This window comes from Prionailurus viverrinus, unplaced genomic scaffold (genome assembly GCF_022837055.1).
Source record: "Prionailurus viverrinus isolate Anna unplaced genomic scaffold, UM_Priviv_1.0 scaffold_35, whole genome shotgun sequence".
NCBI lineage: Eukaryota > Metazoa > Chordata > Mammalia > Carnivora > Felidae > Prionailurus > Prionailurus viverrinus.
The window spans coordinates 3565610-3578041 of NW_025927605.1; the positions used below are offsets into that span (position 1 = coordinate 3565610).

Genomic DNA, 12432 nt, shown 5'->3' on the forward strand with positions numbered 1-12432 from the left:
CAAGAGGCGTACAAGTTTCGTGAGTACACCGAGAAAGGAAACATACCCGTGTGGGCTTTCAGCAGTTTCCACGAGGTATAGGTCATTCCTGAGGAGTTGTTTTGCTGACGGATTCAGAGGGACGGGATACAGTTCTTGACTATGGAGACCAAAGAGAGATCCTAACTCTGTATCAGGATGGGTGAAGCTGGCACATGACCCAGAGGAAGGAAAGAAGAAGCGAATCAGGGAGAAGCGGTCCACAACTTCATCAGGCCGATTCACAAGACGGTAGACAGGCAGGCGACTAACCGAGATGTTGGGGATTGCGGGCTGGCTTTCCGCAACGCTTGGCGGTGACCAATTCCCAAGCGGCAAGTCAGATGGTGGTTCTTGGCGAGGCAGTCAGCAGCAGGAAGGCTGGCAGCAGGATCCAGAGCCCTGGGCTAGGCACCCAGGCAGGCAGGCAGCAGCAGGTGGGTGGTAGCAGGTTCTCGTGCAGTACACGGGGGTTCAGCAACCTGGCTGGCAGCAGCGGGACCCACATCAGTTTTGTCCACAGCCGCTGGACCCACAGCCGCTGGACCCACAACAGCTGGGCTGGCAGCAGGTGGTCCGGCAGCAGGTGGTATGACAGCAAGTTGGGCAGCAGCAAGGCTGGCAGCAGCTCGACCCACAGCCGCTAGACCCACCGCAGTTGTGTCCACAGCCGCTGGACCCACAGCAGCTGGGCTGGCAGCAGGTGGTCCGGCAGCAGGTGGTGTGACAGCAAGCTGGGCAGCAGCAAGGCTGGCAGCAGCTGGACCGACAGCCGCTAGACCCACCGCAGTTGTGTCCACAGCCGCTACACCCACAGCAGCTGGGCTGGCAGCAGGTGGTCCGGCAGCAGGTGGTGTGACAGCAAGCTGGGCGGCAGCAAGGCTGGCAGCAGCTGGACCCACAGCCGCTGGACCCACAGCCGCTGGGCTGGCAGCAGGTGGTCCGGCAGCACGTGGTCCTGCAGCACGTAGGCTGGCAGCAAGAGGACCAGCACGAGTGGGTCATGGTGTCAGGGGTGGAGGGTGGGCAGGGCCTGTCCGGAGGTGAGGTTGTCAGATTCTGGTGCCTCCTCCGCTTCTGGGGCTTTTATGCGCTGGACCCCCGAAGGTTAGGCCAATGGGCAGGACTTTCCTTGTTGGTGTTTACATCGTTTTCCATAGTCACTGGGGGAATCATACACGAGGAAGCTGTTTCCTAAATGTTAGGAATCGTTACAAAATAAGTGTCTAATGGTTTCCTATTGGACAATAACTCACAGCAACATTTTCCAATGAGAGGAAGGTGGGCACATCAGCAGCATCGTTCTTGTTTCAGTGATCATGGCATCCATCGTGTGATCACGTTCTGCTGGGGTGGCTAGGCTCACAGCAGTGTTCCCTCCCCAGGCTTTGCCCTTAGACTGTATGTGGATTGCGAGGATCTCTGAGGTGAGGGGCATGATGCTGCTATGTTCACTGGGACAAATGTGGTAGATCCCTGAGCCCAGTTCCGTTTCCCCACAGAAGCCGGATTCAAGACGCCCACAGGCATATCTGTCTCCTGTAGCACCCAACCCCACCTGCGTATCCCAGTTCAATCAAAGAGCCTTGCGTAGCCGATGTCTGGGGTTTTCTCTGCCACATGGCAAGGCAGAAGCAAAGCAGGTGGGGAGAAGCAGCAGCAGTACTCTGGGACTAAGCAAGCATCAGTCAATATACGTCCTTGTTGAACAGGACCCCTGAGTTTCCTAGGGTCGAATGCTTTCACCGGAGGGGGGGGGGGGCTTTCAGGGGCATAAAGGCGGGGGCAGTATGGGCAAAACCAGGTGAGTTGGGCACTCTAGTCCTAACCTTGTTAGCTAGCCTCGTCAGTGTCCTCACGTAGCTCATTACATCTTTATTTATGGTTGCTCTTTCCTTTTTCTGTCAGGCTGTCTTTCTTTTTCTGCCTTTCTCCCTTCCTCCCTGCATGCCTGTCCATCCCTTCCTCGCACCGTGCCTTCTTTGCTTCCTTCCTTCCCTTCAGTCTTTAGTTTCTTTCTTTCTTCTCTTCCCTTTCTCCCTCTCTTCCCCCCTCCCCCCTGCCTTCTGTGCTTCCTTTCTTCCTCCCTCCCTTCTCCTTTTCGCCCTACTCCTCTCCTCATCCCCCCATTCATTTTCCACCATCTTCTTCTGTTTCTTCCAATGATTTTCTCCATCCGCCCGGCTAATTAAGAACATAGTGGAGTGAAGGGTGACAACCATAGTCTGCCCAAGACGTCTGAAGCCACCAAACCTATCTCTTGGGTACTGGTGTGTTTGGGACAACTTCTGCCTACCAGCTCTGCACCTCAATGCCTAAGAGCCCTTTTCACACGCAGCAGAATGTCAGGCTGCCTGAGCATGCCACACGGAGAAAACACACTCAACCCTTGCTTCCGGAGAGTGGGGTTATAAAGACTCCAGCTCCCTCATGGCTGAAATAAGAGAATCTCAACCTGTGTGTGTGTGTGTGTGTGTGTGTGTGTGTGTGAGCGTGTGTGTGTGAGCGTGCGTGCGTGTTTGGAGTTGTTCCGTTTCTGAGATACCTTTCAGGTTAAAGCTTTGGTTGCAAACTGTGATGCGGGCCTCAAAGTGTTTCTTCCCTGTGACACTTCCCCACACTCGGACCAGTGTGATATGACCTCCCCAAAGAATCCACATTCCTGGACTCTTTACTTAAGAGGAGCTTCTGGAAAACCAAAGTCTGACATTCCTTTACCCCACTCAGTCTCAATTTCCTCACCTCTACAATGGGAACCTTAATACCTACTTTGCAAATCCCTCCACGAATTAAAGGGAATGCTCAGGAAGGATTTAGTCAACATCCAGCAAATATTCGGAAACATGGGTCGTGTCAGGTTTTCATCTCATTTTGCCAACATGGCGCTCTTGAGAACCAGCAGCGGTAGGCACGTTTGGCCTTGGCAGTCTCTCCAGAGCATCCTGGGTACCTAGTCTCCAGTGGTGGCATGTGTCCTGGATAGGGGCCTTCGAAGCTCATCAGAGGTCCCTCCACTGCTCCCAGGAAGTGACCCGGGGCCCTGTCTCCTATTCCTCTCAGAGCCTGAATCGGCCTCACGGCCCTGAGTGCTGAGGCGGCACCAGTGGCTCTGGACCAGGAGCACCAGCCTTCGTCCTCGACTCCTAGGAATGCCCACGTCGTTGTCTCTTTCTTCTTCCTCACATTCTCCTCACCCCCACGGAGGAGGCACCGTTTTTTCCCCCCTCGGTTGCTCACACTTCCTCCACAATATACCAGAGCTTATCCTGTTTCCTTAGATGGCTCAGAGCTCATGGATTACTCAAAGTCCTACATGCCCATTGCACGATCTCTCTGGCCCCGACACCATGCTTCGTCAACTCTCTGGGCAACATTTTGATCACGATGACAAACTGCCGTACGGGAGGGGAGATACATAGGTTTGGCAGAAAATCACATGATGCCATTTTACTATACCAGCAGGTCCTGGGGACGAGGAGGCCAAGCAAGAATGTGATTTGCACGACCCAAACACAAGCGTGTTCAGCTGCCTCTGCTGCTCACGAGGACACCGCAGGCTCACCTGTACGTGAGGCAGAAGAGTGCTGAGGGGCTGGATGCCACCCAAGGCAACAGGAGCATCCTGTGTTCCCCAGGGCTCTAAAGGGCAGGTCCCGCTGTCCTCACATACGGCCGCTGTGGCTGAGCTGTAGGACACTGATGTCTACAACTTAGTGCCAGTGATGGCCCGCCTGTACAGGAGAATAACACTTCTGCGGTCAAAGAAGGCCTCGGATGGACATCTTGCCGGCGCTGAGACTAAGGGTGTGCGCTACCACGTCTGGAGATCTGAACGTAAGTGCGCTTCAAGCAAGCGCCCGAACCACAGTCTTGGATCCGAGTGTGTCCATGTCAGCTGTGGGACATTCCACTGTGAAATCTCCTCAGCTGAAAATGCGCACGATGACTTGTGGAGGACTGTGTATGGCTCCACACGGACACTGCACGTGATGTCAAATGGACGTACAAAACCTCGCATGGGAAACAGGGTACAAAAACACAAAGACAAGACGGGATTCCAAATGACTAGGATTTATTAAGAGATACAGGGGAGACTCCCCGCGTCTAGGGAGACATTGAAAGGGAACATGACAGGCAGCAAGAGGCGTACAAGCTTCGTGAGTACACCGAGAAAGGAAACATACCGGTGTGGGCTTTCAGCAGTTTCCACGAGGTATAGGTCATTCCTGAGGAGTTGTTTCGCTGACGGATTCAGAGGGACGGGATACAGTTCTTGACTATGGAGACCAAAGAGAGATCCTAACTCTGTATCAGGATGGGTGAAGCTGGCACATGACCCAGAGGAAGGAAAGAAGAAGCGAATCAGGGAGAAGCGGTCCACAACTTCATCAGGCCGATTCACAAGACGGTAGACAGGCAGGCGACTAACCGAGATGTTGGGGATTGCGGGCTGGCTTTCCGCAACGCTTGGCGGTGACCAATTCCCAAGCGGCAAGTCAGATGGTGGTTCTTGGCGAGGCAGTCAGCAGCAGGAAGGCTGGCAGCAGGATCCAGAGCCCTGGGCTAGGCACCCAGGCAGGCAGGCAGCAGCAGGTGGGGTGGTAGCAGGTTCTCGTGCAGTACACGGGGGTTCAGCAACCTGGCTGGCAGCAGCGGGACCCACATCAGTTTTGTCCACAGCCGCTGGACCCACAGCCGCTGGACCCACAACAGCTGGGCTGGCAGCAGGTGGTCCGGCAGCAGGTGGTATGACAGCAAGTTGGGCAGCAGCAAGGCTGGCAGCAGCTCGACCCACAGCCGCTAGACCCACCGCAGTTGTGTCCACAGCCGCTGGACCCACAGCAGCTGGGCTGGCAGCAGGTGGTCCGGCAGCAGGTGGTGTGACAGCAAGCTGGGCAGCAGCAAGGCTGGCAGCAGCTGGACCGACAGCCGCTAGACCCACCGCAGTTGTGTCCACAGCCGCTACACCCACAGCAGCTGGGCTGGCAGCAGGTGGTCCGGCAGCAGGTGGTGTGACAGCAAGCTGGGCGGCAGCAAGGCTGGCAGCAGCTGGACCCACAGCCGCTGGACCCACAGCCGCTGGGCTGGCAGCAGGTGGTCCGGCAGCACGTGGTCCTGCAGCACGTAGGCTGGCAGCAAGAGGACCAGCACGAGTGGGTCATGGTGTCAGGGGTGGAGGGTGGGCAGGGCCTGTCCGGAGGTGAGGTTGTCAGATTCTGGTGCCTCCTCCGCTTCTGGGGCTTTTATGCGCTGGACCCCCGAAGGTTAGGCCAATGGGCAGGACTTTCCTTGTTGGTGTTTACATCGTTTTCCATAGTCACTGGGGGAATCATACACGAGGAAGCTGTTTCCTAAATGTTAGGAATCGTTACAAAATAAGTGTCTAATGGTTTCCTATTGGACAATAACTCACAGCAACATTTTCCAATGAGAGGAAGGTGGGCACATCAGCAGCATCGTTCTTGTTTCAGTGATCATGGCATCCATCGTGTGATCACGTTCTGCTGGGGTGGCTAGGCTCACAGCAGTGTTCCCTCCCCAGGCTTTGCCCTTAGACTGTATGTGGATTGCGAGGATCTCTGAGGTGAGGGGCATGATGCTGCTATGTTCACTGGGACAAATGTGGTAGATCCCTGAGCCCAGTTCCGTTTCCCCACAGAAGCCGGATTCAAGACGCCCACAGGCATATCTGTCTCCTGTAGCACCCAACCCCACCTGCGTATCCCAGCTCAATCAAAGAGCCTTGCGTAGCCGATGTCTGGGGTTTTCTCTGCCACATGGCAAGGCAGAAGCAAAGCAGGTGGGGAGAAGCAGCAGCAGTACTCTGGGACTAAGCAAGCATCAGTCAATATACGTCCTTGTTGAACAGGACCCCTGAGTTTCCTAGGGTCGAATGCTTTCACCGGAGGGGGGGGGGGGCTTTCAGGGGCATAAAGGCGGGGGCAGTATGGGCAAAACCAGGTGAGTTGGGCACTCTAGTCCTAACCTTGTTAGCTAGCCTCGTCAGTGTCCTCACGTAGCTCATTACATCTTTATTTATGGTTGCTCTTTCCTTTTTCTGTCAGGCTGTCTTTCTTTTTCTGCCTTTCTCCCTTCCTCCCTGCATGCCTGTCCATCCCTTCCTCGCACCGTGCCTTCTTTGCTTCCTTCCTTCCCTTCAGTCTTTAGTTTCTTTCTTTCTTCTCTTCCCTTTCTCCCTCTCTTCCCCCCTCCCCCCTGCCTTCTGTGCTTCCTTTCTTCCTCCCTCCCTTCTCCTTTTCGCCCTACTCCTCTCCTCATCCCCCCATTCATTTTCCACCATCTTCTTCTGTTTCTTCCAATGATTTTCTCCATCCGCCCGGCTAATTAAGAACATAGTGGAGTGAAGGGTGACAACCATAGTCTGCCCAAGACGTCTGAAGCCACCAAACCTATCTCTTGGGTACTGGTGTGTTTGGGACAACTTCTGCCTACCAGCTCTGCACCTCAATGCCTAAGAGCCCTTTTCACACGCAGCAGAATGTCAGGCTGCCTGAGCATGCCACACGGAGAAAACACACTCAACCCTTGCTTCCGGAGAGTGGGGTTATAAAGACTCCAGCTCCCTCATGGCTGAAATAAGAGAATCTCAACCTGTGTGTGTGTGTGTGTGTGTGTGTGTGTGTGTGTGTGAGCGTGTGTGTGTGAGCGTGCGTGCGTGTTTGGAGTTGTTCCGTTTCTGAGATACCTTTCAGGTTAAAGCTTTGGTTGCAAACTGTGATGCGGGCCTCAAAGTGTTTCTTCCCTGTGACACTTCCCCACACTCGGACCAGTGTGATATGACCTCCCCAAAGAATCCACATTCCTGGACTCTTTACTTAAGAGGAGCTTCTGGAAAACCAAAGTCTGACATTCCTTTACCCCACTCAGTCTCAATTTCCTCACCTCTACAATGGGAACCTTAATACCTACTTTGCAAATCCCTCCACGAATTAAAGGGAATGCTCAGGAAGGATTTAGTCAACATCCAGCAAATATTCGGAAACATGGGTCGTGTCAGGTTTTCATCTCATTTTGCCAACATGGCGCTCTTGAGAACCAGCAGCGGTAGGCACGTTTGGCCTTGGCAGTCTCTCCAGAGCATCCTGGGTACCTAGTCTCCAGTGGTGGCATGTGTCCTGGATAGGGGCCTTCGAAGCTCATCAGAGGTCCCTCCACTGCTCCCAGGAAGTGACCCGGGGCCCTGTCTCCTATTCCTCTCAGAGCCTGAATCGGCCTCACGGCCCTGAGTGCTGAGGCGGCACCAGTGGCTCTGGACCAGGAGCACCAGCCTTCGTCCTCGACTCCTAGGAATGCCCACGTCGTTGTCTCTTTCTTCTTCCTCACATTCTCCTCACCCCCACGGAGGAGGCACCGTTTTTTCCCCCCTCGGTTGCTCACACTTCCTCCACAATATACCAGAGCTTATCCTGTTTCCTTAGATGGCTCAGAGCTCATGGATTACTCAAAGTCCTACATGCCCATTGCACGATCTCTCTGGCCCCGACACCATGCTTCGTCAACTCTCTGGGCAACATTTTGATCACGATGACAAACTGCCGTACGGGAGGGGAGATACATAGGTTTGGCAGAAAATCACATGATGCCATTTTACTATACCAGCAGGTCCTGGGGACGAGGAGGCCAAGCAAGAATGTGATTTGCACGACCCAAACACAAGCGTGTTCAGCTGCCTCTGCTGCTCACGAGGACACCGCAGGCTCACCTGTACGTGAGGCAGAAGAGTGCTGAGGGGCTGGATGCCACCCAAGGCAACAGGAGCATCCTGTGTTCCCCAGGGCTCTAAAGGGCAGGTCCCGCTGTCCTCACATACGGCCGCTGTGGCTGAGCTGTAGGACACTGATGTCTACAACTTAGTGCCAGTGATGGCCCGCCTGTACAGGAGAATAACACTTCTGCGGTCAAAGAAGGCCTCGGATGGACATCTTGCCGGCGCTGAGACTAAGGGTGTGCGCTACCACGTCTGGAGATCTGAACGTAAGTGCGCTTCAAGCAAGCGCCCGAACCACAGTCTTGGATCCGAGTGTGTCCATGTCAGCTGTGGGACATTCCACTGTGAAATCTCCTCAGCTGAAAATGCGCACGATGACTTGTGGAGGACTGTGTATGGCTCCACACGGACACTGCACGTGATGTCAAATGGACGTACAAAACCTCGCATGGGAAACAGGGTACAAAAACACAAAGACAAGACGGGATTCCAAATGACTAGGATTTATTAAGAGATACAGGGGAGACTCCCCGCGTCTAGGGAGACATTGAAAGGGAACATGACAGGCAGCAAGAGGCGTACAAGCTTCGTGAGTACACCGAGAAAGGAAACATACCGGTGTGGGCTTTCAGCAGTTTCCACGAGGTATAGGTCATTCCTGAGGAGTTGTTTCGCTGACGGATTCAGAGGGACGGGATACAGTTCTTGACTATGGAGACCAAAGAGAGATCCTAACTCTGTATCAGGATGGGTGAAGCTGGCACATGACCCAGAGGAAGGAAAGAAGAAGCGAATCAGGGAGAAGCGGTCCACAACTTCATCAGGCCGATTCACAAGACGGTAGACAGGCAGGCGACTAACCGAGATGTTGGGGATTGCGGGCTGGCTTTCCGCAACGCTTGGCGGTGACCAATTCCCAAGCGGCAAGTCAGATGGTGGTTCTTGGCGAGGCAGTCAGCAGCAGGAAGGCTGGCAGCAGGATCCAGAGCCCTGGGCTAGGCACCCAGGCAGGCAGGCAGCAGCAGGTGGGGTGGTAGCAGGTTCTCGTGCAGTACACGGGGGTTCAGCAACCTGGCTGGCAGCAGCGGGACCCACATCAGTTTTGTCCACAGCCGCTGGACCCACAGCCGCTGGACCCACAACAGCTGGGCTGGCAGCAGGTGGTCCGGCAGCAGGTGGTATGACAGCAAGTTGGGCAGCAGCAAGGCTGGCAGCAGCTCGACCCACAGCCGCTAGACCCACCGCAGTTGTGTCCACAGCCGCTGGACCCACAGCAGCTGGGCTGGCAGCAGGTGGTCCGGCAGCAGGTGGTGTGACAGCAAGCTGGGCAGCAGCAAGGCTGGCAGCAGCTGGACCGACAGCCGCTAGACCCACCGCAGTTGTGTCCACAGCCGCTACACCCACAGCAGCTGGGCTGGCAGCAGGTGGTCCGGCAGCAGGTGGTGTGACAGCAAGCTGGGCGGCAGCAAGGCTGGCAGCAGCTGGACCCACAGCCGCTGGACCCACAGCCGCTGGGCTGGCAGCAGGTGGTCCGGCAGCACGTGGTCCTGCAGCACGTAGGCTGGCAGCAAGAGGACCAGCACGAGTGGGTCATGGTGTCAGGGGTGGAGGGTGGGCAGGGCCTGTCCGGAGGTGAGGTTGTCAGATTCTGGTGCCTCCTCCGCTTCTGGGGCTTTTATGCGCTGGACCCCCGAAGGTTAGGCCAATGGGCAGGACTTTCCTTGTTGGTGTTTACATCGTTTTCCATAGTCACTGGGGGAATCATACACGAGGAAGCTGTTTCCTAAATGTTAGGAATCGTTACAAAATAAGTGTCTAATGGTTTCCTATTGGACAATAACTCACAGCAACATTTTCCAATGAGAGGAAGGTGGGCACATCAGCAGCATCGTTCTTGTTTCAGTGATCATGGCATCCATCGTGTGATCACGTTCTGCTGGGGTGGCTAGGCTCACAGCAGTGTTCCCTCCCCAGGCTTTGCCCTTAGACTGTATGTGGATTGCGAGGATCTCTGAGGTGAGGGGCATGATGCTGCTATGTTCACTGGGACAAATGTGGTAGATCCCTGAGCCCAGTTCCGTTTCCCCACAGAAGCCGGATTCAAGACGCCCACAGGCATATCTGTCTCCTGTAGCACCCAACCCCACCTGCGTATCCCAGTTCAATCAAAGAGCCTTGCGTAGCCGATGTCTGGGGTTTTCTCTGCCACATGGCAAGGCAGAAGCAAAGCAGGTGGGGAGAAGCAGCAGCAGTACTCTGGGACTAAGCAAGCATCAGTCAATATACGTCCTTGTTGAACAGGACCCCTGAGTTTCCTAGGGTCGAATGCTTTCACCGGAGGGGGGGGGGGGGCTTTCAGGGGCATAAAGGCGGGGGCAGTATGGGCAAAACCAGGTGAGTTGGGCACTCTAGTCCTAACCTTGTTAGCTAGCCTCGTCAGTGTCCTCACGTAGCTCATTACATCTTTATTTATGGTTGCTCTTTCCTTTTTCTGTCAGGCTGTCTTTCTTTTTCTGCCTTTCTCCCTTCCTCCCTGCATGCCTGTCCATCCCTTCCTCGCACCGTGCCTTCTTTGCTTCCTTCCTTCCCTTCAGTCTTTAGTTTCTTTCTTTCTTCTCTTCCCTTTCTCCCTCTCTTCCCCCCTCCCCCCTGCCTTCTGTGCTTCCTTTCTTCCTCCCTCCCTTCTCCTTTTCGCCCTACTCCTCTCCTCATCCCCCCATTCATTTTCCACCATCTTCTTCTGTTTCTTCCAATGATTTTCTCCATCCGCCCGGCTAATTAAGAACATAGTGGAGTGAAGGGTGACAACCATAGTCTGCCCAAGACGTCTGAAGCCACCAAACCTATCTCTTGGGTACTGGTGTGTTTGGGACAACTTCTGCCTACCAGCTCTGCACCTCAATGCCTAAGAGCCCTTTTCACACGCAGCAGAATGTCAGGCTGCCTGAGCATGCCACACGGAGAAAACACACTCAACCCTTGCTTCCGGAGAGTGGGGTTATAAAGACTCCAGCTCCCTCATGGCTGAAATAAGAGAATCTCAACCTGTGTGTGTGTGTGTGTGTGTGTGTGTGTGTGTGTGAGCGTGTGTGTGTGAGCGTGCGTGCGTGTTTGGAGTTGTTCCGTTTCTGAGATACCTTTCAGGTTAAAGCTTTGGTTGCAAACTGTGATGCGGGCCTCAAAGTGTTTCTTCCCTGTGACACTTCCCCACACTCGGACCAGTGTGATATGACCTCCCCAAAGAATCCACATTCCTGGACTCTTTACTTAAGAGGAGCTTCTGGAAAACCAAAGTCTGACATTCCTTTACCCCACTCAGTCTCAATTTCCTCACCTCTACAATGGGAACCTTAATACCTACTTTGCAAATCCCTCCACGAATTAAAGGGAATGCTCAGGAAGGATTTAGTCAACATCCAGCAAATATTCGGAAACATGGGTCGTGTCAGGTTTTCATCTCATTTTGCCAACATGGCGCTCTTGAGAACCAGCAGCGGTAGGCACGTTTGGCCTTGGCAGTCTCTCCAGAGCATCCTGGGTACCTAGTCTCCAGTGGTGGCATGTGTCCTGGATAGGGGCCTTCGAAGCTCATCAGAGGTCCCTCCACTGCTCCCAGGAAGTGACCCGGGGCCCTGTCTCCTATTCCTCTCAGAGCCTGAATCGGCCTCACGGCCCTGAGTGCTGAGGCGGCACCAGTGGCTCTGGACCAGGAGCACCAGCCTTCGTCCTCGACTCCTAGGAATGCCCACGTCGTTGTCTCTTTCTTCTTCCTCACATTCTCCTCACCCCCACGGAGGAGGCACCGTTTTTTCCCCCCTCGGTTGCTCACACTTCCTCCACAATATACCAGAGCTTATCCTGTTTCCTTAGATGGCTCAGAGCTCATGGATTACTCAAAGTCCTACATGCCCATTGCACGATCTCTCTGGCCCCGACACCATGCTTCGTCAACTCTCTGGGCAACATTTTGATCACGATGACAAACTGCCGTACGGGAGGGGAGATACATAGGTTTGGCAGAAAATCACATGATGCCATTTTACTATACCAGCAGGTCCTGGGGACGAGGAGGCCAAGCAAGAATGTGATTTGCACGACCCAAACACAAGCGTGTTCAGCTGCCTCTGCTGCTCACGAGGACACCGCAGGCTCACCTGTACGTGAGGCAGAAGAGTGCTGAGGGGCTGGATGCCACCCAAGGCAACAGGAGCATCCTGTGTTCCCCAGGGCTCTAAAGGGCAGGTCCCGCTGTCCTCACATACGGCCGCTGTGGCTGAGCTGTAGGACACTGATGTCTACAACTTAGTGCCAGTGATGGCCCGCCTGTACAGGAGAATAACACTTCTGCGGTCAAAGAAGGCCTCGGATGGACATCTTGCCGGCGCTGAGACTAAGGGTGTGCGCTACCACGTCTGGAGATCTGAACGTAAGTGCGCTTCAAGCAAGCGCCCGAACCACAGTCTTGGATCCGAGTGTGTCCATGTCAGCTGTGGGACATTCCACTGTGAAATCTCCTCAGCTGAAAATGCGCACGATGACTTGTGGAGGACTGTGTATGGCTCCACACGGACACTGCACGTGATGTCAAATGGACGTACAAAACCTCGCATGGGAAACAGGGTACAAAAACACAAAGACAAGACGGGATTCCAAATGACTAGGATTTATTAAGAGATACAGGGGAG

The 12432-nt window shown here is 54.5% G+C and overlaps 3 pseudogenes; all 3 read right to left on the reverse strand.

Moving 5' to 3' along the window:
• Window positions 1-384: 384 nt before the first annotated feature.
• Window positions 385-1410, reverse strand: LOC125158509 (keratin-associated protein 9-8-like; annotated as a pseudogene).
• Window positions 1411-4111: 2701 nt separating this feature from the next.
• On the reverse strand, window positions 4112-5567 carry LOC125158591 (keratin-associated protein 9-8-like; annotated as a pseudogene).
• A 2705-nt stretch (window positions 5568-8272) lies between these two features.
• LOC125158594 (keratin-associated protein 9-8-like) lies at window positions 8273-9728 on the reverse strand (annotated as a pseudogene).
• Window positions 9729-12432: the final 2704 nt, after the last annotated feature.